General features: G+C 41.6%; 1 pseudogene; it reads right to left on the bottom strand.

The window, feature by feature from the left end:
• Positions 1–1,057: 1,057 nt before the first annotated feature.
• On the bottom strand, positions 1,058–1,544 carry LOC114205078 (ATP synthase F(0) complex subunit g, mitochondrial pseudogene; annotated as a pseudogene).
• Between the last annotated feature and the right edge of the window lie 5,380 nt (positions 1,545–6,924).

Genomic DNA, 6,924 nt, shown 5'->3' with positions numbered 1-6,924 from the left:
ATCAGGGAAGCTCACCAAAATTACTGGTCCACTCTTACTGCACTGCGTCACTTAAACTCTTCTGAATCTGTAAGTTTCTGCCACGACCTTCTTGGGGCTACAAAGGCTACTATGAGCCAGACCTCTACCTTTAGTCTATACAAGTAGAAAAGCCAGGATATGTCATCAGTGGAAATAAACAAGTGACATTCGTGGCCCTAATCTCATTTTTGTTTCCTTTGGGTTATTTTAGCCAAAGCTGCAAACTCATTAGGAATGGACTGGGGATAAACCAAAGATTCTTAGGGCAGTTTCTTGATTTTGCCTTCCACACAGTAAAATGGAGAAACAAAGAATTTTAAAAACATTCTGCTTCTTCAGAAGGGGTGGGTGAGAAAGGGAAATAACACAGGTGTTTCTGTGATTATCCAGGGGGTGGGCATGAGTTTGAAGAACAACAGCAGGTGCATGCTAGATCTTCTGTATTTGAGTCCTGAAGATTGTCTATTGACCACACTACTGACTTTTATAAAGTTAATTCTGACTGATTGGAAATAATAAGCCATTAGAATGCCTCAAAGTTGAAACAGCTTTTAAACTACTTTGTATCCCTCTGCATTTCATCTGTAATAAGATATTTATTAGTCTGAGTTATTAAAGTTTAAGGGGTCATCTCACCATGGACTCAGAAACATGGAAAAAAGCTTCACGATCATCTACTCCCAGTCAAAAACATATCAATCAGGAGAAGCTGTCTTTGGATGACTCATAAGTCCTCCTGGATTCTGCTTATTAAATCATCAAGGTGACTTCAGAACAGGAAGTCTTTTTTCTAAAAGTGCCATCCTTGAGAACAAACAGTACATTGATTGATAGTATTTTTGCAGTGATGACTTTCCCTAATGCCTCTGCCAAAAGAAAAATTATTTTCTTGCCAGTTACTGGGAAGGCCAGTTTTGACAAGATGCATAGCATCCAATGGTAAAAACAAAAACTGGGTTTTTTTGTTTTTTTTGTTTTTTTAGGCTAAGCAAAAGACATGCCCTTAGAGCTTTATTAATGTATTAAAGGAAGACAACCCATCTTATTATCAAGAGAAACTGTGATCCATGTAGCATCTGATAGAGAAAACATTGATTTTGATACATTATCTTCTTTTATTCAAATACCAGTCTGATCACACATGGTCCAAGAACACTCAAATAATAAGCCACATATAAACAGATGTTAAAGATTGGTCTTCAAACATTATAGCCAATGAGGCCACGCTTGCCTATGATCTCGCCGACATAAAACCACATCCACACCTCGGTGGCCACCAAACCATTCAGCAGAGCTTCCTTAACTGTGAGCTATTTGAAGCTACCAGTTTGAGCACTCTTGACTATTTTTTTCAGGCTCTGAATAGCTGTAGGGATCTCAGCAGGGGTTGGAGGAACCAGCTCAACCTTGGCATAGTGCCAAAATGTGGCCAGTCGAGGCTTTGAGTAAGTCACAGCAGCGTTCACCAGCGCCGGTTGGTTCACCGTAACCTTCTCCGCGAGGTTACGGACAAACTGGGCCATAGTTCTAAGCTGGAGGGTCCGTCGCCCCGGACGGCTGCTGAATCACAAAAACTGTTTTTAACTTCAGTAAATTGGATTGAAGGATTTGTCTGTTTCAACTAAAAACATTACTTCTTCGGTTAGAGAGACTAGAAGTTTATTTTTCCTCTTCAGTCTTAAAGGCATGTTGCACATGACTTCTGTCGCCAAGTCCTGTGAGAAAAAAAGCTATAGATTTCATACTCGGGAGAAACCATAATGGTCATTGTGTCCAGACATTCTTCCAATGTTTGAAACCCTTTTGCAACATCCCTACAGGCCATCACTCAAACTTACAGAGCTGGAAATGTTCAAAGGGAAACGGGAAGGAGTGGGGATGGAGAAGAGAAGTCAGAAAATGTCAGTTATTCCACTTACATTGTCTGTAATGTGGTACCCATTTGGAAGTTTACATAAATCCATGATCCTCTGAAATTTGTATGACTTTCTTGACTCTAGTTATTATGGTAACTTCCAATCAGAGATGCAAGTTCGAAATCAGGGTTTCTGAACCTCAGCACTTTGTCATTTGGAGCCAGACAATGCTTTGTTGGAAGAACTGTCCTGTGCATTATAGGATGTTGAGCTACATCTTTGCTGTCTACCCACTAAATGCCAGTAGCAGCTCACCCTGGTTTGACAACGTCTCTGCCCTCCACAGGAACTTGGTGACAGAAAATTGTCATGGGCTTGGCTTTAAGATGCACATCAGTTTCTGTAACTTTTTAGTGTAACATATGGAAAAGTGTAGATATCACAAGTGTACTTAACTGTATTACTGAATTTTCACAAACTGAACATATAGTGTGACCAGCAACCGGATCAAGAAACAAGATTACCAGCACCCCAAAAGCCCTGACATCATCTCCACTGAATCACTCCCCCCGCCCCCTTACAGCACGAGCCTTGATCACCGGTACCATTCCCACCCCATGCCTGGCTCTTCCCTTTGCAGGAAAGTTTGCCTGACTTGTTCCCCCAGTCTGTTCAGTCTCGATGAAGATAAAACCCCTTCTTAGAGCCTCCTCACAGTCCTCAATCACTCTCCACCACCCTGTCCCTGCTTTAGTTTTCTTTACAGCTATCCCAACCTATTTTTGTCTATCTCCCCATCAAGTAAGAATCCAAGAGGATAAGAACATTCTAGTAGCATATTGTAGGAGCTCAGGAAATTGAAGGCATTAATGAATTCAAATTTCAGAAATTTTAAGATGAGGGGCTCCTGGGTGGCTCAGTTGGTTAACCGACTGCCTTCGGCTCAGGTCATGATCCTGGAGTCCTGGGATCGAGTCCCGCATCAGACACCTAGTTTGGTGGGAAGCCTGCTTCTCCCTCTGACCCTCCCCCTCTCATGCTCTTTCACTCTCCTTCTCTCAAATAAATAGATTTTAAAAAAATAAAAAATCTATTTTTAAAGAAAGTGGGTGCTAGATGATTGAAACTAGGTGTTGTTTAGTGGATGTTCATTCACTCTACTTTTGTATACATTTGCAATTAAAATTTTTTAATGTTAAATGCATGAAATATAAGATTCTCTGCATTCAAGATATTAGTAATTAAGAATGACAGTTTCTTGTGTTAAGAACTGAGACTGTAATGAATAAGGTGAACTTCATTGTCTTTAACCATAAGCGAACAACTGATATTCCATCACACCTTGCTACTCAAGAACTGGCAATGTCAGCATCCCCTAAGAGCTGATTAGAAAAGCAGAGTGGAAGGCTAAACTGCATACCTACTGAATTGAAATCTTTATTTTTTAAACAAGATCCCCAGTGAGCAAAATGCACATTTCGAGTTTAGGAAGCACTGTTTGTAACCATATGATTGTCTGTGTTTCTTAACAAATAACATCTAGAAAAAAGGACATTCCAGGGGGAAAAAAATCAGTGGAGATACTCTGATAAAGAATTTGCATTTGAATAGGGAACTATAAACTGCCCCCTTTTATTTATGTACTAATGAAACATGATATTTAGTCAGGATGATAACATTTAATAAAATACCATGTAATTATTATACCTTTTTTGCTAGGCCAAGTAAGATTTTAGGGAAGAATAAAAGTGGTAAATATTCGATCTAGCCAATTCCTCAATATGGCCAGTACAAACTAAAGAAATGGGTAGGCAAGAAATATATTACATTTTAAGAGTGTTTCCTGATGATGTAACAGTGAGGAATGTTGGATCCAGTCACTACTCTTTCCTTTCAAAAATTCCCACCAGAGAGACATGCAGGGAGAAGTAATCTATTCATCATTGCTTTCTCTTGTTTTTCATACCATGCCATCTTTGAAAATACATGAATTTGGGGAGCACAACTTTGGCTAGAGATAGCTCTGGCATTTTTAGCCAATAATAAAGAGGATGAGGTGCAGAAGAAATAATGTATCTGGCCATACAATAGAAAATGAGCCATGGTCATTTGTCTGCCCCATAGAGGCTCAGACTAGAGACTGAACATCCACTATCCTTGAGTTTCTCTTTGCAGGGGTAGAGATAAGAATATGAACGAGGTAGAGGAAAGAGAAAGGGGAAGGATCCACATGTAGAACACACCCAGCAAGAAGCCTTCAAAGAGAAGTGGATAGGTTAAAGAGACTTAGACATTTTAGAGAAAGCCTTATTTTCCATGATTTATCAGCGAGGGCTTCATAGAACCTGGAATGTAGGTGAGAAAAGGCAAACAAGGGGCGCCTGGGTGGCTCAGTTGGTTAAGCGACTGCCTTCGGCTCGGGTCATGATCCTGGAGTCCCGGGATCGAGTCCCGCATCGGGCTTCCTGCTCGGCGGGGAGTCTGCTTCTCCCTCTGACCCTCTTCCCTTCGTGCTTTCTATCTCTCATTCTCTCTCTCTCTCAAATAAATAAATAAAATCTTTAAAAAAAAAAGAAAAGGCAAACAAGACAAAATCCAAATTTAAGGCAGATTATAATAAATTAATACACAAATAAAAGGTGAGAAAGCGAAGGCAATAAATATAGACAATTTCAGTTTGGAATCATAGTAAAAAAAAGAATATGTGCAGATTAAATGTTCGCAGAAACGGGGAAGGTTTGTTTGTTTTTAAGGTAGGGAAGATCTTAATATATTTGGTTAGCCAGTGGAAAGGAAATAAACATGTTTAATTAGCCAGTGGTGAGTAAAGATAAAAAGTTAGTGGAAGGAACAAGGTTCTTGAGAAGGTAAATGTGGGGGAATAAGTAGAAAGTTGAAGATAAAGCATACAGATGATGGTTAACTTTGGAAGGGAATCAAGACACCTCTGTCTTGGAGAAGGCAGGAAAGGAGAGGAGGATTGAAGATACAATCTCAGTCAGATAAAAAGTGGGGTCATCTAAGAGTGAGTGGGTTCAGAGGTGTGATCCGTGTGATTGGGGTTGTCTCCTGAAGTGTGGAATGGTATGATAGGGCTACTATACAAAGATAAGGTAACTATATAATTTATGATCTGAATGAGCACATTTTTGAGAATGAATGGGTTATACAGATGGGAAGCCTGCACAGCAGGTGTCATCGAGATTCTCCTGGGCAAAAGTAAACACATGGTCACCCTAGAAAGGAGTCACCACCTCTGTGGAGGGAGCATCTGTTAGAAAGTGAATGGGTGGGATGGGTCTATTCAGCCTCTATGGCCCTGTCTAGCATTGTTGCCAGTACAGTGCCAGAATCAAAGAGAGTAACAGGTTCACAGGGTTGGGGAAAAAGCGAGGCAGGAATATTAGAAAGTCAGGAGACTGAGGGGTCCCAGAGTCACCAACAACGTCTTTGGAATGGCTGGCAATAATCTACTAGCGTTGTCTGATAGAGTTGTCTACAGCGTTGGAAATGTTTTCAAGCCACTTGTTTGGTGAACAGTAAGCAAAATGAATTATTAATTTAAAATAATTTAAGGGTAGGGGCGCCTGGGTGGCTCAGGTCATGATCCCAGGGTCCTGGGATCGAGCCCCACATCGGGCTTCTGGCTCAGCAAGGAGCCTGCTTCTCCCTCTCCCTCTGCCTCTCTCCCTGCTCATGCTTTCTCTTCTCTCTCTCTGTATCTCTGTGTCTCAAATGAATAAATAAAATCCTTAAAAATTTTTTAAAAAAATAAAATGAAATAAAATAACTTAAGTGTAAATAGCCAGCTACCATGTTAGAAAGAACTGGCTTAGGGGTATCTGGGTAGCTCAGTCAGTTAAGCATCTGACTTCTGCTGGAGTCATGATCTCCAGCTCCTGGGATCAGGCTCCATGACGGGTTCCCCACTGAGCAGGGAGTTTGCTTCTCTCTCTCTCTCCCTCTGCTCCTCCCCCTGCTCATGCTCTGTCTCTCTCTCAAATAAATAAATAAAATCTAAAAAAAAAAGGAGGGGATGCCTGGGTGGCTCAGTCGTTAAGCGTCTGCCTTTGGGGGCACCTGGGTGGCTCAGTCAGTTAAGCGACTGCCTTCGGCTCAGGTCAGGATCCTGGAGTCCCGAGATCGAGTCCTGCATCGGGCTCCCTGCTTGGCGGGGAGTCTCCTTCTCCCTCTGACCCTCCCCCCTCTCATGTGCACGCTCTCTCTCTCTCTCTCTCATTCTCAGTCTCTCAAACTAAATAAATAAATCTTTAAAAAAAAAAAAAAGCGTCTGCCTTTGGCTCAGGTCATGATCCCAGTTGGTTAATACAGTATTATAATGTGAACAAAGTATATTTGCTGTTTTAAGTGATTAAGATGAAAGGTTTGGTAATCAGCATAAATAGCTAGGAATGGAGTGTCTTTATTTATTTATTTTGAAGGTTTTATTTATTTATTTGACAGAGAGAGACACAGCGAGAGAGGGAACACAAGCAGGGGGAGGGGCAGAGGGAGAAGCAGGCTTCCCGCGGAGCAGGGAGCCTGATGCAGGGCTCGATCCCAGGACCCTGGGATCATGACCTGAGCCGAAGGCAGACGCCTAACGACTAAGCCACCCAGGTGCCCCAACCCATGAGAGACTCTTAACTCTAGGAAACAAACTGAGGGTTGCTAAAGGGGAGGTACATGGGGGAATGGGGTAACTGGGTAACAGGCAAAAATGAGGGCACATGATGTGATGAGCACTCAGTGTTAAATGCAACTGATGAATTACTGAAATCTACATCTGAAACTAATGATGTCTTATATGTTGGCTAATTGAATTTAAAAATTAAAAAAAAAAAAAAGAAAGGGAAGCAAAAGAGGGTAAGATAGGATTTTATTGTGCAGATTTTTTTAAATTTATTTTTTTAGAAAGAGGGCATGGGGGAAGGGGCAGAGGGAGAGAGAATCTTAAGCAGGCTCCACACAGAGCATGGAGCCCGAGGTGGGGCTGGATTTCACGACCCTGAGATCATGGCCTGACCCAAAATCAAGGGTCAGCCAC

Source organism: Eumetopias jubatus, unplaced genomic scaffold (genome assembly GCF_037043125.1).
Source record: "Eumetopias jubatus isolate StellerSeaLion01/CBP00866 unplaced genomic scaffold, mEumJub1_p1.0 scaffold_16, whole genome shotgun sequence".
Lineage (NCBI taxonomy): Eukaryota > Metazoa > Chordata > Mammalia > Carnivora > Otariidae > Eumetopias > Eumetopias jubatus.
The sequence above is the reverse complement of the archived record's forward strand: the minus strand, read 5'-3'. Positions and strand labels throughout refer to the sequence as shown.